Genomic DNA, 25908 nt, shown 5'->3' on the forward strand with positions numbered 1-25908 from the left:
GGGAATGTAAACTGGTGCAGCAAGTGTGGAAGAAAGTATGGTGATTCCTCAAAAAATTAAAAATAGACCTACCATATGATCCAGCAATACCACTCCAGGTATTTATCTGAAGAAAACAAACACATTAACTTGTAAATATACTTGCACCCCTATGTTCGTAGCAACATTATTCACAATAGCCAAGATATGGAAGCAACATGAGTACTCATCAATAGGTAAATGGTTAAAAAAGCTGTGGTCTATATACATACAATGGAATGTTACTCAACCATATAAATAGAATGAAATCTGGCCATTGCAACAACATGGGTGAACCTAGAAGGTATTATGCTAAGTGAAATAAGTCAGACAGAGAAAGACATACCATATGATTTCACTTGTATGTGGAATCTAAAAAGTAAAACAAATGAACAAACATAAAAAACATAAACAGAGTTATAGATACAGGGAACAAACAGGGGTTTGCCAGAGGGGAGAGGGGTCCGGGGAGAAACAGGTGAGGGAGATTAAGAGGTACAAACTTCCAGTTGCAAAATAAATGAGTCACGGGTATGAAATGTACAGTTGAGGTATATAGTACTACATAATATCTTTTTTGTATGGTGACATAACGTAACTAGATCATGGTGATCATTTTGAAATATATAGAAATATGCAATCACTATGTTGTATAATAGGAACTAAAATAGTGTTGTAAGTCAATTACATTCAAAAACAAACAAACTCAGAAAAAGAGATCAGATTTGTGGTTACCAGAGGCAGGGATGTGGAGGATGTATAGGGGGAATTGGAGAAGGGCAGTCAAGAGGTCAAACTTCCAGTTATAAGATAAATAAGTACTAAGGATATAATGTACAACATGATAAATGTAATTAATACTTCTGTATGTTATATTTACAATACATGAAAGTTGTCAAGAGAGTAAATCTAAGAGTTCTAATCACAAGGAAAATATTTCTTCCTATTTCTTTAATCTTGTATCTATATGAGATTATGGATGTTCACTAAGCCTATTGTGGTAATCATTTCATGAGGTAGGTAAGACAAATCATTATACTATATACCTTAAACTTGTACAGTGCTGTGTGTCAATTATATCTCAATAAAACTGAAAGAAAAAAATAGAAGTGTTATGGGGATCATTTTCTTAGCTGAGGGAACACTGCACCCTTCAACATGGAAGAAGAAATTAAATATAAGTAGCTTGGGATTAAAGAGACAATGACTCAACAGTCATGAGTTCACTAGGAAGAACATCGAAAAAATATTCAAGTCTGACTTTAAAGAATAAACACAAGGACTTCCCTGTTGGCACAGTTGTTAAGAATCCACCTACCAATGCAGGGGACACGGGTTCGAGCCCCGGTCCAGGAATATCCCACATGCCGTGGAGCAACTAAGCCCGTGTGCCACAACTACTGAAGCCCACGTGCCTAGAGCCCATGCTCCACAACAAGAGAAGCTGCGGAAATGAGAAGCCCGTGCACCGCAACGAAGAGTAGCCCCTGCTCGCCACAGCTAGAGAAAGTCCACGCACAGCAACGAAGACCCAACACAGCCAAAAATAAATTAATTAATTTTTTTAAAGAAAAGAATAAACACAGGTAACAAGGTAACAGCAAAATATTTGGAACACGTAACAGAAAGGAAGTTTGATATCCTTGATACACAAAGAAGTCTTACAAATCCAAAAGAAGACTATGAAAAACAGGAAAAGGATAATAGGAAAAGAGATACAACTGGTTAATACTTATTCAGTCTTCCAAGTAATGAAAGGAATATAAGTTTAAATAATAGGTTTTTATTCTCAGACTAAGGTAAGAAAAATTGAAAGTCATAATCCTGAAGTTTCTTCCAGTTCCTACTGCTGGAAAGTAAATTGCCCCCAAATTTGGCAACTTAAAACAATTTAATTCTGTTTATAGATTCTGTGGGTCAGGGATTCAGAAAAGGCACAGTGGGGCAGTTTGTTTCTGCTCTGTGATATCTGTGGCCTCAACTGACAAGACTCAGGAACTGAAGATTACTGGACAGTGGGGTGGCAGGAGTCACTTGGAGGTGTCTTCACTCGTGGCTGGTGGTTGATGCTGGCTGTCACCTAGGAACTCATCTGGGGTTATGGACCAGAACACCCCCCCATCTCCTCTCCATGTGGCCTGGCATGTAGCCCTCACCTTTATTACACAGTGGTGTCCCAGGCCTCCAAAGACAAGAGTCCAAAGGGAAGCAGGTGGAAGCTTATCACCTTTGTGACCCAGCCTCCAGAGTCACATAGTATCAAATCCACTGAAGTCACAAACCTGCCCAGATTCACCAGGAGGAAACAAACCCCATCTTTCAATGAGAGGAATATCAAAGTCATATTGTACAAAGACCGTATGAGAGGGGAGATTTTGTTGTGGCCATTCTCAGAAGATACAGTCTGCCACAGAAAAACTGTAGGAAAATGCATACTCTCATAGAATGCTAAATGTGAACGGGTATCTTTCTGAAGGCTACACTGACAATGTAAACCAGAGGTATTATAAACGCTCTAATCCTTACATGAAAAAAATGAGATTTTTTTTCTCTAAATCAAATCATGTTCTACTTGGGGAATAGACAGACCCATTTCACTTCTCAAATACATCAATTAATAATCTTTTAAATATGAATAAAATTTTATAGCACCTCATTTAATGCAGATGTTTTCCTGGAGTATGTTTCACTGAGTCAATTCAAGACATGAGTAGCACATTCATTCAACAAATAATTACTGAGTTCCTACTAAGTGCCAGGAGTTCTGCTAGATGCTGATTAACATGAACACCATTCCTGCTCTCATGGGTTTAAAATCTACTGGAGAGGTGGATATGAAATAATTATATAATTATAATTAGAGTCTGTGAGAAGTGCTTTTAAATAATGTATAGGAAACTATGAAAGTATTTTCAGGTAGAATTATATTAGGGATCAAGAACTTGAGATTTTAAATTGAGACCTAAAGAATTACTAGAAATTTACTATTTACGGGGTGGTGGAAAGATTTCTAGGCAGTGGGGAGAATTCATGTAAAAGTCATGAAGCAGGAAACAGGTTGGCATACTGGGCAAACATAAAGAAGGCCAATGCTTTCCCAACGTACTTATTGAGTGAGGGGGACAAAGGCCCAGGAAGACACCAGAGAGGTAAACAGGACCCAGACAAACCCAGGGCCCTATGCCCTCATCAAAGACTTTATGCTTTATTATTTGTATATCGAACACTCGTGGAAGGTTTTAAAGCAAGAACACAACATTGTCTCCTTTTTTTTTTTTTTTTTTTTTTGTATTTTCAAAACATTGTTCTGACTTTTCTCTAAAGGATGGAGACGGTGGGAGCAGAGGAGGAGACTAGTTACAAGTCCATTGCAGCGATGCAGGCGAGAGGTGAGTGTGACTTAGACTAGCGCATTGGTAATGAAGATGAGCTCACTTGGTAGGGAAATAAAGTAGGTTGGGTGTTCAAAACCCAAAACTAGAATTTCTATACCACTCATCGCCATATAAATGGATAAAATCTTTCTATAATACAACTTGACAATATTTTGAAAGCCTTAAAATATTAATATTCCCTTTAACCCAACAATTCCACCTCTAGGCATTTATAATAAGGAATAATCACAGATATGTGCAGAGTTAGCTCAAGGGATATTTAGAGCAACAATGTTATAAACTAAGATTGAAAATCATCAAAAGACTGGTGGTTGCTCAGGTCCTGGTTTCTAAATATGATTTTCTTATAAAAGGAATTAGGGATACTTAAAGAAAATACTGATTCTGGGTACGGGGCAGGGAAAATACAAGATGAACATGGAGCAAACAGTAAGAAAGGATGAGAGATTATCAAAACACAAAAGGATAAGGGATTATCAAAGGGCCAAAGGAGCCAATCTGAAAGATCTCCCAATGGCCAAAGCTGGAACATTGTGACTAGAAAAATTAATAATATAGTAATAGATTATAAGCCAAAGTATAAAATAAATATGCACAAGTTCCCACTAATATAAATATATGATTAATAAATATAGAAGGAAAAACAGAAATCTTTCCTGCAGAAGAAGTCTAAAATATTTATGCAGATAACACTGTTAAGGAGACAGGCCTCACCCTTCCTAACCCTTCTACTTATGCACCCCACCTTTACTCCTCCCAACCTTCACTCAGTGTGTGATGGACTTAGTGACCTGCTTCTGATGACTAGAGAATGGAAACAGGAAGGAAAGGTAACTTTACAGTGGAAAACCTGGTAAACCCCACCTTGGCTAGGCTATCAAGGTTAACGTTGCCAGTGATAAGGCAGGTTGATACCATGTATTCTCAATAGGATATGAAAAGAAGGGCACTTCACTTCTGTGGTATTCTTCCCTAAACCCATAATCCCTGTCTAATCATGAAAAAAAAAAAATCAAAAAAACCCAAATTGAGAAACATTTACAAAATATCTGACCAGTACTTCCCAAAATTCTCTAGATGGTGAAAAACAAGGCAAGAGACTAAGGAGATTATTCAGTACAATGTGGTCTCCTGGACTGGATCCTAGAATAGAAAAAGGGTATTAGTGGAAACACTAGTGAAATCCTAATGAAGTCTGGAGTTCAGTTAATAGTAGCATACAAACGTTAGTTTCTGAGTTTTGACAAATCTACCATGGTTACATAAGATGTTAACAATAGGGAAAGCTGGGTGAGGGTAGATGGGAACTCTCTGTACTATCTTTGCAACTTTTCTATAAATCTAAAATTATTCTAAAATAAGTTAATTTAAAAAAACAAACTTACAGTATGGTTTAGCAACAGGAATAACACTCCTGAAACAATTACAGAACTACCAGAGGAGGAGCAGAGTTCCCCTTGCTGGTGATTTCCCACCCACATTGGTTTGCTGCCAGCATCTTTATGCTGCTTTCCTATATATGCTTGCCTGTGGTTATAATTTTCTCTTGAGACACTGGGAATTCCTGTAATTAAAAAAATGATTCTGTGGAATTCAATTTTTTAAAAGACTCTTGGTTAAAAATTGTGGTATAATCATAAAATGGAATACAGATGTAAACATTAAAAATACTGCTATAAAATAACATACTATACTGATATTGGAAAAGTTTTACAATACATTATTAAGATGAGGTTCCCCTGTTGATGTTCCCATAGTATTCCATACCTCTCTGTCATAGAAATTACTGCAATTGGAATTAAGTATTTTTGTTCTTAACTCTGTAACTGATCTTTTGATTCTTTGAGCATACGAAGGCCTTTTCCATTTAGGACCTGTACACTGGCCCTGTTCTCTTTTATCTGAATGAGTGTCTCCCAAATTTTCACATGGTCAGCCTCTTCTTGTTTGAAGTGTCAGCTCAAACATCACCTTTTAAGAGAGATTTTCAAGACCACGTTATCAAAATAATATTGGCTACCCCCATCACTCTTCCTCAGATCACTCTGCTTTATTAATCTTCACAAACATTTGGCACCATCCTAAATTATAGGTTTATTTGTTTCTTTGTGTATTGTCTGTCTACTCCTTCTAGAATACAACTCTGAGAGAATGGACTTTGCCTATCTCCTAGTCACTCCACACCCAGTGCCTGATCCAGGGCTGCATGCAAAAGGGTGCCTGGTAAGTGTCTGTGGCAAAGATGCACAAGTGGGTCTTGCCTGGATACACAAATTTAGAACCCAGCCCACAGAGGTGATGGCTGAAGCCAGGAGAAAGGATGTTATCACCTAGGTGAAGAATGCAGGAAGCAGAGGGTTGAAAACTGAGCCTGGAAAGCGGTCATCAAGAAGCACAAAGTGGGTTTCCCTGGTGGCGCAGTGGTTGAGAGTCTGCCTGCCAATGCAGAGGACACGGGTTCAAGCCCTGGTCTGGGAAGATCTCACATGCCACGGAGCGGCTAGGCCCGTGAGCCACAGCTACTGAGCCTGCGCGTCTGGAGCCTGTGCTCCGCAACAAGAGAGGCCGCTATAGTGAGAGGTCCGCGCAGCGCGATGAAGAGTGGCCCCAACTTGACGCAACTAGAGAAAGCCCTAGCACAGAAATGAAGACCCAACATAGCAATCAATCAATCAATCTTTTAAAAAAACAAACAAAAAAGAAGCACAAAGTGGGGACTTCCCTGGTGGCGCAGTGGTTAAGAATCCGCCTGCCAATTCAGGGGACACGGGTTCGAGCCCTGGTCTGGGAAGATCCCACATGCCGCAGAGCAGCTAAGCCCACGCACCACAACTACTGAGCCTGTGCTCTTGAGCCCACATGCCACAACTACTGAAGCCCAGGTGTCTAGAGCCCGTGCTCCGCAAGAAGAGAAGCCACCGCAATGAGAAGCCCACACCACGACAAAGAGTAGCCCCCACTCGTTGCAACTAGAGAAAAGCCTGCATGCAGCAACAAAGACCCAATGCAGCCAAAAACTAACTAATTAATTAATTAATTAATTTTTTAAAAAAAAAGAAGAAGCACAAAGTGGAGCATGAAGAGTTAGTGGAGAATACAGAGAAGAGGGGATGGAAAGGGAGAATAAGGTCCAGGGGGCCAAGAGAGGAGATCACTTGAAGAAGGAGGTGCAGGTTACCAATGGCAATCCTGAATATGGGGTCAAGAAAAGTTATTATTTTTTAAATAATCAACAGGGCAAGATTGCTGCCATATCATTACACCCTCACTGTAGCAAGGATTAAACAAATCCATGAAGAAACAGCAGAACAGGTTATAGAAGTTTTTAATATATTATAAATGATTTACACTGAACAAATGAATGGTGCCCTCTGAGTTGTGGGGTCATGATTAAATCTTTTTCTACATTTTTATATATTCTGCTTGTTCCAAATTTTCCAAAACATGCATGAATTACTTTTATGAAATCTTTATGTATTTGGCATGCTTGTCCAATTAGTAAAAATATAGATAGACACCTAAGAGTCCACGTATATTGTACCAGGCTGTCACCTTTTCATTTTTCAATATTAAATGAACAAAAAACCCAATGATACTAACATTATCTGTAGACGTTTTGTGACAGAATAAAACATTCTGCTTCCTCTAAACTTTACACCACCAACCCCACCACGGTCTGAGCCCTTTTTCCCAAAAGAATTTGTGTTAATAGACCAAAGCATTATTTAAGATTAATATTCAAAATGCTGATTTCCACAGGATTGCCAGGTATTAGATAAGGCAGCTTTCAGTATAATTCACTTAGATACACAGTAGCTAAAACGAGGGTAAATAAAACTTTTAGACGATGCCATGAAATGAGAAAATTTCCTACAAATTAAAAAAATATTAATAACAAAAAAGTAGGACAGAGGATTGTTACCTTAGTAGAGAAGTAAAGCAATAGGGTTTTGGCAAGAGGGCCTAGAAGCAAGGCAAAAGTGTTAACTCCCAGGAGCTATGTGGAATCATCCTAGCTACTTATTCTATTTGATTACACACTCCTACATTCCTACACACTTCAAAAGTGGCAACTGCCAGAACTCATGTCTTATCTTGGGTTAGATCAGGTCCTCGATGCTTTTTAATTTATGTTTTAAAATATAAAATAAACCTCGGAAACTTGAAGGATCTTCTCATGTTCTAGGATATTTTTCGTTAGTTTTTTTAAATCCCTCTCCAGAGAAATTCTTTCACATATGAAACTGCACTGCGAAGAAGGAGAAAAGAAAGAGAATTCAAGGCACATATACTAGAGGCAGTTATCAGAAACCCAAGTGTCAGTGTGTTCCTACAAACTATTCAACAACCACAGACTCCACATTTTTTTCCTTTTTGTTTCTCGTTGTTGTTCCTTATGCTTGAGGCATCACCTATGGTGACTCTTAACTTTCCTTATGACAAATCCATAGCTCTCTGCTTGCTTCTCAGCATATTCTTGTATAACACTGCCCACCTCTACCCCCAGCTCTGACTCTGGATGTTTAACCTGACCCTTGAGGTCTCCTTCCTCTGAAGGTGTATCTCCTTAACAAGAGAACTGGTAATATATTTCAGGTTGACATGGTGAAGGTACTTCAACATGTATGAGCCTTGACACCAACGATCAGACTCTACCATCACGCATGAGAGCTGATGCATTTACATACACAACAGAAGTAAAATTTCATTAGAACACAGATTCAGAATTTAATACTCCCAGACATACCTACAGAAAGACCAAATCCCTGAGTGTACTTATTCCTAAACATTAACACCTAATCTATGAAAACAGTGCAGTAATTTGTTAACTAGAGCTGTATATTTACTGAGAAATATATTTTTCCCATTTGGTAGAAATCCAAAAAATTGAAACTATCAGATTGGGTTCCAAATATATTGAGACCTCTCTATCCTTTGGTTCCAAGATATTTCATACTGCTGAAAAGTTAGACTTTGAATTTTTCCAATTCCCCAGTAAAGAAAGAATTCCAGGGGTAATGAATTGTTAGGAAATGTGTGTCTGGGTCCACCTGCAGGCACAATGTTGGCCAACTTTGAGAGAAATAATTTTTGATTGTCTCAAATAATCCCCAACTAACTCTCATCATGGTTCATGCTCCTTTCCATCTCCTGGGTCTGAGATCCTCCACTTAGAATTACTTCTCTGACTTAGGTCTCAAGGAGTCACCAAAAAAATGACATAGCATAGAATTTTAGAAATGGTGGGTATGACATAGAGCATCTAAGCCGCTCTTTATTTTGTCAGGTACAGAAGCTGAAGTCAAGAGAGGCAGTGTGACCTGTACAAGGTCACCAGGACAGGCAATGGTAAAGATTGCCCTAAAACTCTGATCTAAAGCTTCTAAATGGAGTGTTCTTGACGTATGTACAAGGACCTACCAGAGTTCCTGCCACAAAGGTCCTGTCCAGGGCCTCAACCAGCATAGATTGTTTCCATTGTATCACTATACGCATCACTATATGTCACTGGCTCTTAAAGTGTAATCCTTGGACTAACAGGATCGGTATCAACTGGGAACTTTTTATTAATGCAAATTCTCAGGCTCCCCCAGACCTAAATCAGAAACTCTGAGGGTGGGTCCTAGTAACCCATGTTTTAATAAAGCTTCCAGCTGACTCTTACACATAAGGAATTTTGAGAGCAACTGTTCCATACCAAGCTTTTCACCCTTACCTATCTCAGGATACTTATTTTCTATTTTCTTCAGAAGCCTGACACAACACAGCACTTATTTTCACTGAAACCTGATATGGAATAGATCCATTTTTTTTTCCAATACTAATATGAAAAATCATTACCTGGGGCTCTTGGTTTAAAAGCAGATTCTGATTCAGTAGGTCTGGGATAGGGCTTGAGATTCTTCATTTCTAATAAATTCCCAGGTGATGTCAATGCCACTGGTCAGTGGACCACACTTTTAGGAGCAAGGAATATAGTTAACAAGCTTCAAGGTCAAAATTTGGGGCTAATTATCTTGGACTGAGGAAGGGTGAAAAGCGGGATATCACACCATTTATGTGCCCTTTCATAGAGTCAATACCAGTAACATCCTGGGGTCCTCTGTAAAAGGCACATAGATCAGTAGACCTTTATCCCTAACACTTCACCAGTTCTTGGGTACTTAGCTGCACAGTTTCAGCAGCGCTTTTAGAACAAAGCATAGGACTGAGGGGGGACTGAGGGACGGCCGCACTGCAGTAAAAACAGCAATCCAAGGGAGCAAGGCTCTGAGGGGCACTGTGGTGGGAGGGCTCTGGGTAACCATGAGAGGGATCATGAAGACAGACATGGGGCTAAACAAGGGAAGCTGGGAGGCACCGAAAACACATACAACTGACTTCAAAATTTTGAGAAGGCTCAGTCCAGGGCAGTGGTGCCGAGGAATGTCAATGAATTGTACACAATTTAGTCTGAGGGAGGGGCCTGATCATGTCTGATGGGATACCTTCATCCTCACTAAGTGATTGGGCTTTTATCATAAAACCACCCCCTTGTCTTGATAGACAGTACTCTTAGACCTGCCTTTTTTTGTCTTCCTTCTTTTTTATACTAGTAATTTCATCAGAAAACTATTTTCTCCATGCTTGCCATTGAAGAAGAAACCCTAAGCCAAATTTTTTTTAAATGCTGTGGGACTGTACACAAGGCAACATACAACTGCCATGAATTATTCTGATTGATGACCCAGTGATGGGTGGGCGTGCCCTGTGATCGAATGCTCAGCAGCAGCATGACAGCACGGCAAGAGAAGTTTCCGCTGCCTAAGGGCTGTTGGCAATAAGGGGCTTTTCTTCTCTGATTTACAGGCCTGTATTCTGTCATCAGTTTTCACACTCCTCCTTGCTTCTGATTTGGACAACTGGACAGTTCCTGGCAGTTGCACAGCCCAAAGGTCAAATGGACAAGATGACTAAAACTGCCTTCACGAGGGAGAAAGGCAGGACAGGTCCCTGACTCATATTCATGGTACAAATTAACGGCCAAATACTCTGTGGTTCACTTAGAGAAGATTCGAAGTCACTCAGGCCAAATATCACTGCTGCCCTGGCTGATCCCCTATAATGGATCTTAATACAATTATATCCCAGGGGATATTAAAAAGCACAGCCTCCACCATCCAAAGGAATAAGACTTGTAGTGCCAGGTCATTTCTAATATAGGTTGGGATGGAAGGAAAAAAATAAAGTCACCTGTCTTATCCGCCAAGTGACTTTGATAAATAATTTCTTGGCACATTAAACTTAGTTGAACTACACTATTCCTATTGCTATAAAACAAAGAAATGAGATGATCAAGACCAAAATATTCCCCTTCTTGGTGATTCTATATTATAGTTGGCTGGTAACTCGAAATTTATTTCTAACAAGCCTTGAACCCTGAAGTCATTCTCCCCAGCAATGGTTCAGCAGCTGACATTTATATCTACACTACATCTCAGGCCAAAAGAGCCTCTTTGCCTTTCCAAATATCCTGCCAGGCTCCACCAGGGAATTCTGGATGGTGTGGAAGATTCAGGAAGTGAATTGAGGCTGCCAGGAATCTTCATCCAGGTTACTCAGCTCTGTAGACTCTAGGAGCAAAGAAGCAAGCTGGCTGGCTGAGTGATGCAGATAAACAGATGGCTTGGGCACAAGTTAAATGAACTGCATATTGGTTTCCAAATTCTCCTGCATCTAAAGCCATCAAAACAACATTACTGCAGATTTCATCATCAACTTGATTTACATTTACCATCATGGGAGAGAGGAGGGACAATAAATTCAACACTTGTTACCTTTTAAATGTGAAATTCCCTTTGACGATAGATATCAAAAAGAGTTAAAGGAACGAAATGTTAAAGACATTTGAGTATTTACTTAATTTTTTACATAATTCCAAATTCATATTTTTATGGTGATTGTAAGGAGTCCAATTTAAAAATTGAATAATTATTCAAGGCAAACAGGCCCCAACTTTTATATGAAATATTTTATGATATATTTACTAATAGGAAAAAAAAAAAAGGATTGCATCCAGTTGCTTAAAGATTTCATTAACTTAGGAAACAAAAGAAGAATGTTATACTTTTCTGCCACTGATAATATGTGCTGTTTTCTTCCTAGAGAGTCCTATGATTTTAAGTGATCTGAATGAATCCACACATGAAGAATGAATTTAGGGTCATGATTCCTCATTAGATAAACTTAGGTCAAGTTGAAGCAGTGGGTAGCAGGGAGTCATAATTCTCAGTCGACACTGAGTTATACACAGGATCAGAAAACAATGATGATGAAAACTTTGTGATCTTTCACTGTCCCAGAAAAAAATGAAAAATATCTATTTGTTGGAATTTAAAAAATCACTTGATGAACAAATTTGAAAACAAAGTTTTATTTGGCTTAGTCTTCATGTATATCAGCTCTCATGTTGAAGCACAGAATAGTGGCAGGTACCATAACCAACATGAAAGGATCCAGCACTTGAATACATGCTGAGATATGTTGAAATTTGTAGGTCCTGATGACTCACTATTTTTAGTACTAGAGAAATTATTTATGTCATTATAAAGGATTAACTTTGAGAGTTCAACACTACTTTTGAGAATCTGTGAAGGCTAGAGCAAAGTGTTTTTTAAAGAAAAATTAAAACAGCAATTTTAAGTTAAATGTTTTGTGGATCAGATAACCCACAGAGCAAATAAAAATCTTCGTGATTTTATGGAGTATGTTGTGTCAAAATAGATTCTACATAGCTAATGCATTACAGGAAAGCTATCAGCCTTCCTTGATTCCACTGAGTCTTCCACAAAATTTTGCTATATGCAATATATAATACTTTTTTGGGTGCTGGAGATACAAATGTATAGTAACATCTATTTTTGCCTACACAGTACACATCTTCCATTCTTTGCTTAAGAGCACCCCCCTGTTTCTATGGGGAACTGCTTCACTTCTACTCTGATCATCTAGAATGATGGAAACTATCACTGTTCTCCCCCCTCATGAATACAGAGCTGGACACACTTGACCCAAAAGTAGGCCAACCAGAGCACCCACTTCCCCCGGAGGAAGTAACTGGTCTAGAGATGAGCATGTCTCCGGATAGATCAATCAAGAGCCCTGATGTTAGAAGGACACAACGCCTTGTGCAGCTTGTTACCATGGCCACCACTACATGGAAGCGTTTGAGAGAACAAAGCTGTCAATCACAGGTAAAAAGAAAAGAGACAGAGGGTGTTGAAGATATTCAAGTCCGACTGAACTGCTTGAAATTCCAAGAGCAGCTGAACATTCTATAACTTGTCCTTCAGCCCAGTGAGCTACCCTCATAGCTTTTCAAATAATTTCTCCTCGTGTTACACACTAAATCAACCCTTTAACAACACAGGTTTGAGCTGCACTGGTCCACTTCCAAGCAGATTTTTTTTCAGGAATGAATACAAATTTATACATGGATTTGCGACTACATGGAGGGTTGGCACACCTAACCCCCATTTTGTTCAAGAGGCAATTGTAGTTTGAGCTGAACTTTTATCTCTTAAAACCAGAAAAGCTCTAGCTTCTTATACTGGGTGACCAAACACACCTGGTCTGTCCTCTGACATTACAGTCTAGTGGGAAAGAACATCAATCAAATGATAAGTACATCTGTGGTTTCAAGCTGTGTAAGTACTGTGAAGGGATGTGACACAGACTTTAACACTTCACATAGCATGTTCATCAGAAACCTTGAAAACGAACCCTACATCACTGGCTCAGCAATCTTCAAACCCCTTCAGTTTTGTAATCTGACTTGGGGCATAATTTCTGAAACCTTTTCAGAGAGGGCTGGGCTCAGTCTGCTAGGATCAGGAACCCCATGCTATGTTCTAATCAAGGGCTCACGGGCCAGGTCTAGCAGACAAAGAGAGATTGGTCACTTACTTTGCCTGACAGCCAGCTGTGGGTTCTGCAGGGAAATTGGTAGCAGCAAACAGTTCTGAGGGCTGAAGGAGCAATTATTGGCAATTAAAGAATTAAACGTCTATTCCACCTTTCCTGGAAGAACTTATATGTTAGGGGAACCGTATAGTATGTTTAACAAGAGAAAAGTTATTCTTTACTGAAGAATTGAAGGTAATTGACATGAAAGGAAAAACAGAACTAGAAAAGCACCATTGTGCAATCCCTTGCAACAGTCACCAATGGACAGAGGCATTAGATAAAAGAATGGGGAACATGACAATGGAGGGACTAGGTGTTACCACATGAACCAATGATCAATCTTAGCATCCTTAGAAGTGAGAAAACCAGAGGCTGTGTGTGTCTCACAATGGGACACAACACAAAGCACATAGCCCTGGCTATGAAGTGTTCTTGTGGAAACAAATGAACCAGAATAAAATCAAGCCTGTAGACATGTCTCATTTACTGGCAAGAGAGGAATAGAAGAGCAAGTTAAACATCACCACAAAGAAGCCAACAGACAAATCCAAAAAGAAAACATTCTAAAGAATGAACTCAGTTTCTGACACATGTCACTTGCAGAAGATAAAAAGGCAGGAGGAAGAGGACTACTCCAGATCAAAAGAGATTCAAGAAAAAGATCAACTAAATATTAATGTGTACTTTATTTGGGCCCTGACTCAACCAAACCAACTGTAAAATGACCTTCAGTGAGAACTGAAGAAATTTGATTGTAGAATAGTTATCAGAAGTTATCAAGGAATTATGATAGTTATGATAATAAGATTGTGGTTAGATTATGGTCCATAATTTTTAGAGAAGGATACTGATGTATGTAGGAGTGAAACAACATGTTTGTTTTTTAAATACTTCAGCAAAGGAAAATAAAGGGTAAATATTGCAAATGGGGCAAAATCTTGATAAATGATGAAACTGAACGACAGGCAAAAAGATATTCATTGTTCTTCTCTATTTCATGTATATTTGAAAGTTTCCAAATGAATTTTTGAAGTTTTTCTCTTTGCAAAGAAAAATTCTCTCTCTCTTCAGGGAGCATACTATTGAGAATCACTGTGAGACAAAACACATATTGCAATTAAGCAACTTAAAAGTCAGTCAAGAGAAAACAAGAGGAGCCAGCTTTCAAAAATATCTCACTCAATAACAAAATGTGTTTAAGAGCAGAATATCAAAACAAGATACTGCACTGGCTCATGGTTATAAGTTTCTAAAATTTAGCCAGGAAGAAAGAAACTCTTCAGTAGCAAATTTAAAAAACTTATTTAGAACACTTGGAGATAGTTCATTTCCTGATTTTTTAAAAAAATTTTTAATGAAAATAATTTTTTAACTTTAGAAATTGGTCTCTATACAATTTTATTCACCACTTCTTTAGATTAATCAATCCAGATTTAGATACTTATTTACAAATATATTTTAAATATTTTAAAGACTGGATTTAAGAGAAATGTATTATCAAATCACAGTAATATTTACCACTTAGAATCTTAAAAAAAATTTTAAATACCTAGGATATGTTGATAAAAGGAATGGACATGAACAAAATGATTATCACTGAAGGCAAACACAGAATTTAATCAAGAAAGAAACTGCTATCCTTCCATACAAATCACATCAGATTTGAAATAAATGATGTGGGGATTACATCAAAATCCAAGATAAACGTTGTCAACAATATTATAGCTACAAAAAGCCAATACAGGAGATTCTGCCCACCATTTTCCTTGAAATAAAATTTGAAAATTATAAGGAGTTATTTATTTAGCCAAAGGGAAGTATTTTTTGCCCACAATGTTATGTAACACTGAAATTTACAATTAAAATATAACACTGCTCTATTCTTCAAAGTAAAGGTAGATGACTTTCTCCTCCATGACTTATAGACTACCTGCTTAAAGGGTGATTGGAAACCTTCTAGGTGTGTCCCCTGCTCCTGCCTTTCTGTAACCTCCCCTTGGATCATCTGGCATCGTATACACAATTGTCCAGCTCTCAAAGAAGGCAAAAGGCTTCTTAAAAATCCTCTCATCTTTGAGGTAGAAAATAAATACTCAAAAAGGTTTCAAGCAATATCTTAAAAGAGGACATCAAACCTGACTAAAAATAAATTTGGCTTGAATTCCATCACTATCAGAAAAATAAGAAAAAAATTATGTTTTTAAGGCAGACATTGAAGAAAATGCAAATGATTCTGCTGTTTTGTCCTGAAATGTTCTTTTCTTACAAGGGGAGGGTTTTGTCACCCAACTGCTAATGAATAATAATGAAAACGACAAATTATCCCATAAACCTAAAGTATGATGATGTTTGTTCCACTAGATATTGTTTCTTTACAGGGAAAAAAAGCCTGCTTTTCTTCAAAATTTTTTAAATGTTTTTTAATTTAAAAAATTTAAATTTTTTTAATTGAAAAAAATTTACTAAAGCTAAGCATTAAAATAAGAACCTCTGTCATGATTTTCTTTGCTGTGACTACATTATTAGAAAGGGGCTAGCTATCTGCAGGAGAGTTAAAAATACTAGATTTCATTGGGGGTAGGGTTTAATCACATAAGTTAAAATTTCCTATAATCTTCAGGAGTGAGTAGAATTAGAAAATCTTCCAAACCTTCTCTCCTCCTCTTCCCATTTGTTCCATCCCATAGGAGAAAGTGACACTAATCTAGTTTCTGGGACTGTTGCGGATATGATCCCTATCAGAGCGTAGTAACTAGGGGCTAGGGGGCAGGGCAAACTGCTTCTGGCTGCTGTAGCTGCTCTCTGCTCTAATTTGCAGTGAAGCACCTCCAAAGAACTGCCTGAGATGTGGTCTCCTCCTCCTCCCACATTCTCTTTTCAATCCCTTCCAAACATGCTTCCAATTCTCCACCATGCCCCTGAGACCACAAGGTCACCAGTTGCCTCAATGTCACCAAACCCAGTGATCATTTCCATCCTTCATTCACTCAAACCTCAATAGTCTCTATTTCTCACACTTTAGTGAGTGAACCATTTTCTCTGAGTATCCCTGAGGCCACACTCTTCTGGCTCTTGTCCTACCTCACTGGCCATTCCTGCTCAGGTCCCTGTACTGGTTCCTGCTCCCTTACTCCCCCTCTAAATACTAATATTCCTATTGGGAACAAGGCATGAAGAAAGTAGGATTGATGAGAAATTACATTCTTCCCATTCACTCAGCATGTCTTCTTTTTGTCTCTCTCTTTCCACTACCCTTGCTCTAACTGTGAGACCTAAAAACGTTTTAGAATTTCTTTCACTATTTTATTGAGTTTTAGACCATTGAGATCACCTATGGTCTGTAGATTAGAGTATACTATATAGGTGATGTCACCATACATTAACAATTTCTTAGATGGAGGCAGAAAAAAAACTCTCTGAAATTATTATAATCCCAAAGGATAATGAAGAAAATAAAACAGTCTGTGCCTGGGGAATATTATTTCTATGAATTATCTTTGTTCAGAGACTCAGAGAAAAATGGGACCATTTAAAAGTCCAGAAGAAATGGATAAATTCCTAGGAACATGCAACCTATGAAAAAAGCATCATAAAGAAATAGAAAATCTGATCAATAATGAGTAAAGAGATTGAATCAGTAATCGAAAACCTCCCAACTAAGCGAAGTCCAGGACCAGACATTTTCACTAATGATTTCCACCAAACATTTAAAGAAGAATGAACGCCAATCCTTCTCAAACTCTTCCAAAAAACAGAAGAGGAGGGCACACTCCCAAACTCATTTTAGGAGGCCAGCATTACCCTGATACAAAAACCAGAAAAGGATGCTACAAGAAAAGAAAGTTGCAGGCCAATATTCCTCATGAACCAAGAAACAAAAATTCTTAACAAAATATTATTGAACCCAATTCAACAGCACATTATAAGGATCATATACCGTGATCAAGTGGGATGTATCCCTTGGATGCAAGGATGGTTCAACATACACAAATTGGTAATTATGATACATCACATTAACAAAATGAAGGATAAAAATAGTACAATTATCTCAATAAATGCAGATAAAGTGTTTAACAAAATTTGACATTTCATGATAAAAAAAACTCTCAACAAATTGGGTATAGAAGGGCCATAGCTCAACATAATAAAAGCCATATATGACAAGCACACAGCTAACATCATACTCAATATTGAAAAGTTAAAATCTTTCCCTCTAAGATCAGGAAAAAGACCAAAATGCCCTCTCTTGCCACTTTTTTTCAACATAGTACTGGAAGTCCTATCCAAAGCAATTAAGCAAGAAAAAGAAAAGTCATTCATCCAAATCAAAAAGGAAGAACTAAAATTTTCTGTTTGCAGATGACATGATTACAGATATAGATATATTTAAAACCTAAATTCTCTACCAAAAAGCTGTTAGAACTGATAGATGAACTCAGTAAAGTTGCAGGAACAAAGTCAACATGCAAAAATCAGTTGCATTTCTATACACTAGCAACCAACTATCTGAAAAATAAATTAGGAAAAGCCATTTATAATAGCATTAAAAAAGAAAATACTTAGGAATAAATTTAACCAAGGAGGTGAAAGATTTGTACACTGAAACCTATAAAACCTATGATGAAAGAAATTAAAGGAAACACAAATAAATGGAAAGATGTTTTGCATTCATAAACTGGAATAATTAATATTACAGACTTGTCCACAATACCCAAAGTGATCTACAGATTCAATGCAATCTTTATCAAATTTCCAATGGCTTTTTTCACATAAATAGAGAAAACAATCCTAACACTCTTATGGAATCACAAAAGACCCTGAATAGCTTAACGAATCTTGAGCAAGAAGAGCAAAGTTGGGGGCATCATGCTTCCTAATTTCAAACTATATTACAAAACTATAGTAATCAAATCAATATGGTATTGGAATAAAAGCAGACACATAGATCAATGAAACAGAAGAGAGAGCCCAAAGATAAACCCATGCATATTCAGTCAATTAATTTATAACAAAGGTGTCAAGAATACACAATGAGGAAAAGAAAGTCTCTTCAATAAATGGTGCTGGGAAAATTGTGCAGTAGTATGCAAAAGAATGAAATTGGACCCCATCTCACACCATACACAAAAATCAGTTCAAAATAGATTGAGGAATATAACATAAGACCTTAAACCATAAAACTACTAGAAGAAAACATAGGAGGTAACCCCTTGATAGTGGCCTTGGTGCTGACTTTTTGGATTTGGTGCCAAAAGCACAAGCAGCAAAAGCAAAAATAAACAAGTGGGAATACATCCAACTAAAAAGTTTGTGCACAGCAAAGGAAACAATTAACAGAATGAAAATGCAATATATGCAATTAACAGAATGAAAATTCAATCTACAGATGGGAGAAAATATTAGTAAACTATGTAATAAAGGGTTAACATCCAGTTGTATAAGGAACTCAACTCAGTAATAAAAAAAATACAAATAACCCAATATGACAAAATACCTGAATAGATATTTTTCCAAAGAAGACTTACAGTTGACTAATAGGTATGTGAAAATATGTTCAACATCACTAAGCATCAGGAAAGTACAAATCAAAACGTACACCAGTCAGGATGCCTATTATTAAAAAGACAAACGTTGATGAGGTAATGGAGAAAAAGGAACCCTAGTACACTGTTGGTGGGAATATAAATTGGTATAACCACTGTGGAAAACAAAGAGGAGGTTCCTCAAAAATTAAAACTGTAACTACCATATGATTCAGTAACCCCACTTCTGCATATATATCCAAAGGAAATTAAATAACCATCTGGAAGAATAGTTATACTATTCCCATATACTCCCATGTTTATTGCAGCATTATTCAAAATAGCCAAGGTATGGTAACAACTTAAATGTCTAACAATTGATGAAAAGGCAAAGAAATTGTAGTATATGTATACAATAAAATATTATTTGGCCTTAAAAAAGAAGGAAAACCTGCCATTTGCAACAACGTGGATAAAACTGGAGGGCACAATGCTAACTGAAATAAAGCAGACAGAGAAAGAAAAATACTGCATTTTCATATCTTTTATATGTGGAATCTTAAAAAAAAAGGAAAAGGTGAACTCATAGAAATAGAATGGTGGTGGCCAGGGGCTGGGGAGGAGAGTGGGAGAAATGGGGAGAGACTGGCAAGATGGTGCAAAACATTTAACTATAACATGAATAAATTCTGAGGCCCTAATGTATAGTATAGTGACTATAGTAATAATACTGTATTATATACTTGAAGTTTGCTAAGAAAGTAGATCTTAAGCATTTTCACTAAGGAAAAAAAAAGGTGACTGTGAGTTGATAGGTGTGTTAATTAACTTGATTATGGGAATTCTTTCCTTTCACAATGTATGTGTGTATATTATCACATTGTACACTTTAAATATATTACAGTTTTGTCAATTTTGCCTCAATAAATCTGGAAAAATGCTTGTTCATGAATATTCATGTTTTATTTGTAATAACAAAAACAAAACAGTAAGCAATGCCAATGTCCATCAACAAGTGAATAGTTAAGCAAATTGTGGTATAACCATACAATGAAAAACATTTTAGCAACAGAAAAGAACAGCTGTCACACCCAACAGCCAGGATGAAACTCAAAATAATCATGCAGGGTATGGGTAGAAGGAGCCAGAGAAAAGAATGATGCATACAGTATTATTCCATTCATAAAATACTCTACAATATGCAAACCAATCTCAAGAGACAGAAAGCAGATCAAGGTTTTTCAGGGATGGGGATAGGTATTGAGGTTAAAAGTGTATATGACAACTTTGTGCGGATATCAATATTTTCAAAATCTAGTAAAGCAACTATACTCTAATAAAAATTAATAAAAAATATTTTCATTATCTTGATTACAGTGATAGCTTTATGGGTGTACACATGTGTCAAAATGTATCAAACTGTATACCTCATACATAAGCAATTTAGTGTATATAAATAATACTTCATAAAGCCCCATAAAAAAAAATTAGAGTTAGGCTTCAAAGGAAAGATGTTGAGAATGATATAGTAAAGGGAATTCAGGCAACCTAACTTTAGTGTCTTGCCCAGAGTTAAATGTTAGATTTGAGAAGAAAACATCCTGGTATTCTCAGTCAAGTATAAATCAGCAGAATTTGTTTGAACAAGGGATAATTTTTACAAACCCAAAACTGAACAGAAAGCTGAATTAGTGGCCACAAGGTGTCCCACGACAACAAATGCCACTCTGCACAGATGGGAGAAGAACTCCTTCAATATATCCTTCCAGTGATTGGTCTAGATACAGTCATTTGGCCCCCATCTTGGTGACCAAGAAAGCCTTAACATTTCCTTCTGCTTCACTAAACATCAGTCCACCTGGATTCAAATCCCTATGGGGCCACATACTAGCTGAGTTACCTTGGGGATAAGTTACAACTATCTGTGACTTAGTTTCCTCATCTGAGAAAATGATAATAGCACCCAAGTCATATAGTTGTGTGTTAATACGTGTAACACAGATTAATACATGTAAGGTGCTAAAACCATCTATTATTATTTTCATTGTCATTCGTATTTTAAAGATGAGAAACTAAACTTCAAACAGGTAAAATAACTCATAAGTAGATCTAAGAACTGAGGGTAAGATTCAGGTCCTCACTACTAAGTCAGCATTCTTTCCCATACACACAGATTCCCAGCAAACAAAATATATTTGCACTCTGCAGGAGTTCACGCTGCTGATCAAATAAAAGCAGACAAAACTACTCACCACTTAACGAGCTGGCAAACCAAAACCTGGCAAATTTAATCTCTGTGCTTACTGGGAAGATCCTGCACCCAGCTGACAGAGACCTTGTCTAAGAATGATTGGAAACCATAACTAGATTGGAACCCCTAACTAGATTGGAACAAGGAGAGGGAAAAACAAGATTGGTGATTACAGACTCCTGAAGTGAGCCTGGAGCTAGGCAAAACTGGTCCTTGACAGTTGATAAAGAGGGAGAGAGAGGTCACAAGTTAATTTAAGTGTATTGTCTTTCCTGGAAAGCAGAAGAGGCTTCCTTTCAATTTAACTCCTGTTTTTGGTAATAAAACTCACAGGCTGGATCCCTCCATGCCGAACCTTCCCAGGATACTATGTCACCAGAGCACATGATGTGACCTGATACAGTCATCACTGGAAAAAACAAACTAAAACCCACCTCTTTTTACCCCTCAAGTTTATTTTGCCTCCAGATATTCAAGAACTCAAAATTAAAATAATCTGAGCCTCTGACTTGAATTTTAACTTCCTATGTGTCTATCAGCCTTTCCAAAGGAACTCAATCTGCTGTTTGGAGTACTAATGCTCTTTCAGGTGCCAGAGAAGAAACTGCGGATGAATAAATCATGTAACGCAGTTCTCTCATTGCATTTCCTTGAGCGGATTAGAGGCCTCACATCACCTCATTTGCCTTTCATGGGTCAAATTCTACACAAAAAAAAGCAAGAGGCTTGAAATATTTAGCGTTGGAAGAAATACCTTCTAGCTTCCCCTGCACTCCAAAGCTGAAAATCATCTTCTTTCTCGATTCTTGCCTCTGGTGACCAGTGTGTGCTCCCCCTACTCAGTAAGTTTCCCACTGGGCATTCACGAGCCCATCTCTCCCTGTCTCCCCTCTCAGTGCTCTCAGTCTCCCACTCATTCATTTGTCTCTGAGAAAATGGGTCGCCAGCATTTACCAAGGTCGCTCTGGACCCACCTCTCGCCACACACTCTCACAATAATGCTGATTATAGGACTCCCACACACATGAACCAGGCAGGTAGAGAATACTTCTGAGAATGCCTTTGTGGAAGACCTCTGGAATCCAGCATTTATTCTGTGGACAAAAAACAAAGTTGCCTGCCATTTCAGTAAACAAAGAATGTTGCGTACCATTCCAGTAAACAACATCTTATGCCCACCATCAAGCCATCAGCCACTGTAGCTGCCCCAAAATGGTGCACCCTGAGGGGAATTCAGGGCAGAGAAAAACAGGAGAGTGGCCCTAGGTAGTTATGATACAGATCAAAGGGATAATTTCAGTGAGCCCAGATTCCTGCATCTTCCCATACATAGAAAAGCACTAAAATCGTTAACTTGAGATATCTTGTTTTTGTGATTAGCAGTAATCTTTTGATGTTCAACTACATGTTTGTGGGTTTTTTTCCAGCAAAAATTCCTATAAATCCCGACTCCTCCCTAACCTCTTTGGAACAGTTCCTCAGAGCTTGCTTTTTTTTTTTTTTGAATTTTTGAATTTTATTAATTTTTTTATACAGCAGGTTCTTATTAGTTGTCCATTTTATACATATTAGTGTATACATGTCAATCCCAATCTCCCAATTCATCCCACCACCACCCCCGCCGCCACTTTCCCCCCTTGGTGTCCATACGTTTATTCCCCCAGAGCTTTCTGAGAGGCTGATTTCCTAGGCTATAGTCATCAGTAACATCCCCAAGTAAAATATAATTCTCAGCTTTTAGGCTGTGCATTGTTTTTTCTTTTTTTTTTCTTCTCTTTTTTTTTTAAAAACAAAGCAATCCCTCCAGAACATTCTTCTTTTTTATTATTAATTAATTTATTTATTTATTTTTGGCTGTGTTGGGCCTTCGTTTCTGTGCGAGGGCTTTCTCTAGTTGCGGCAAGCGGGGGCCACTCTTCATCGCGGTGCGCGGGCCTCTCACTATCGCGGCCTCTCTTGTTGCGGAGCACAGGCTCCAGACGCGCAGGCTCAGTAATTGTGGCTCACGGGCCTAGTTGCTCCGCGGCATGTGGGATCTTCCCAGACCAGGGCTCGAACCCGTGTCCCCTCCATTGGCAGGCAGATTCTCAACCACTGAGCCACCAGGGAAGCCCTGTTTTTTTCAGTCAACAATTTCATTGGCTAAGAGCTTGTATCTAACTTGATTAAGGGCAACAATTCATGGCAAATATTCCAACTGAACTTGAAAGCTCAGTTTAATATAAGCATCAATGTTCTTTTTCTCCCAAATGTTGGGGCAGTTTGAGAACCCATGTGATGATAAGCTCAAAACATCTGCTTTTCACTTTTAGTAGCCATACCCAGTTAGCCAATATGATAAAACCCCCATCTCAAAAAAAAAGGGATCAGAAATGAAATGCACAGAAAAAAGAGGATAAAAGACAATCCATCAGATGTGCTTCCCATGAAAAGAGGAGTCAACTCTTTTTGACAAAGGAGTTACTCCAAGGGAATGAATTAGTGAATAACAATATTTCGCAAAGCCTTTTTATTTCTTTGAAGCACGTTTACCAATACCTCATTCTTCCTCATAAAGCAGGTAGAACAGCACTGTTAACTCATTTGTCAGATGAAAACACAGCACCAGAGGGGTTCATTAACTTGCCCGAGTTCACACAAAAACAGAACTGGCACTCAGGGTCTCTTAGCTCACAGGAAAATAACCTGAACTAAGACATCTTTTCCTCTTCAAGGAAATTCCTTTAGATACTAAAGGCCAACAGATTGGAACTCTGCCAATCTTGGACCTGAATTTCATCTCGACATGAGCTTCAAACCTCTGAGCTTCCTGAGAGACTCTGGCACTTGTTCCATGTTCTGGGGCTCAGTTTCCACTGTCCTCTCTGGGAGAGGAGGAAGGTCTTGCGGGGGAGTGTCTTCATTCAGAATTCTTCTCAAAGCTTCTGCTCCTTTGTATTATACAACTGGTGAATTCAAAAGGATACTAATGGGCCAGGAGTAGGTCTATTCTTCCTTTCTGAAGTAGTTAGAACAGGTATTTTACTTTCTCATCAGATAAACTAAGGCAGAACTCGCCTTTCCTCTCCCCATCAGCTGTTTCTTTTTGATTAGAAAAATAATAATTTAAGATATTTATCTCAAGTTTAGAGGCTTTCTCATCAATCCTGATGAAACCAAGAGTTTATGGGAATATTTCAAATCCACTCATGATGCTAATTAGTGACTTGGTTCAGAAAAGGGAATGAAAATAATGATCTTAAAGAAATCTAAATGAGGAAATAGGAGTTTAAAATCACTGCATTTATTTCTGTCACTTTCCAAAAACAATTTAAACAATATTACAAAAATACACATAATAAGCTAAAATAAGAGTTGGAAGACACAATCAAGAACTGAAACTACTGGATTGTTTAAAACAGAAACTGTCATCTGCCATGCCAGCGACTAGACCATTGCTCTTTAAAAAAAGAAGAAAAAGAAAAACAGGCACTATAGTAGAGTTAGGGTTAAATTCAGCTTTTAAAAAATTCCCCAGACATTTCATCATAAGTTAAAAAGATTTGAAAAGTAGGAAAAGAACCAAGTTTCTCCTTTTTGCCTTTTCTTCATTTCTGCTTCTTAACCTAAAGGAATTTTTCTTTCCCTCAACTGTCTGATTTTTTTACTTTTCCAAATAATGTGGCACTTTTTAATATTTAAGGCAATTTTTTGTTGCCTTTCCCAAAAGGGCTTTTCCTGACAGAAGTATGGGGAAATGGAAGGGTGCTGGAGTAGGATGCAGGAGAGTTGGGTTTAGGCCCAGAATGCGTCCTTAAACTCACATTTGATCTGGGAGAAGTCACTTCACCTGCCTGGTTTCAATTTCCTCATTTGTAAAATAAAGAGAAAGAAGCAGATGAACTGTCAGATCTTTTCCAGCACCAGCATTCTGTGTTTACTAAGGCAAACTTCTGCCGCTGCTCTTTTCTGGAACGCTATGGCAAGTGTGTGCTCAGTGTAGGCATGAAAATTTTCTCAATGCCCTGGAATTTGAAATAACTTTCCAAGTGACACACATAGGTTAGGCTACCATTTGCAACTATGACCATGATACTAGGAAAACTGCTCTCAGGTAATTAAGTTGTCCCAACATTATCGTTGCATTACAAATAGGAGATACTTCTTGTTTTCTCTCATCTCTATTCCTTCTTTTCCACCAACTACTATTGATCCTGATTCCGGACAAGTCAGGATTAGAGAAGAAACATACACAACACCGTGGAAATAGATAATTGGGCTGGGGTGGGTAGACAGAAAGAGAGATCTCTGCAAGGCAACTAACTGATACTATTGTTATATAACCTAGAAGGGTGTCACATAGCTTCTGGCAATGCAAACAGTTTTCCAGAGTTCCAGCACCTTCTGATTATGTCCTATGTGATTTACATATATGGATTCACAAGAGGTGTCAGCATTTATTGCTTTAAACCACGACGGTCACAGTTTTTTATAACATACCAAATTTTTATCCTTAGTATGCCATTAAAGTCCATTTCTGATCCCTGAAGGCAATTTTCACAGCCATTTTTCTTTTCAGCAATCAACTAAAATTCTGCCTCTAATGACCCTATTTCTGCAAAATAAACAATCTAAATTTAATTGCTTGGAACCACTGCCTATTGGAGAGTTTTATGGATTTTTATTAAATATCCACATGTGATTTGTGTAATGTGTGTCATGGGACAAAGTCCTGATTATGGTGCCTGCTGCCTCCATACATCTTTTGAGGGTTTCACATAGTTCTACTTCAATCCAG

This window comes from Balaenoptera borealis, assembly GCF_965194805.1.
Source record: "Balaenoptera borealis genome assembly, chromosome: 2".
NCBI lineage: Eukaryota > Metazoa > Chordata > Mammalia > Artiodactyla > Balaenopteridae > Balaenoptera > Balaenoptera borealis.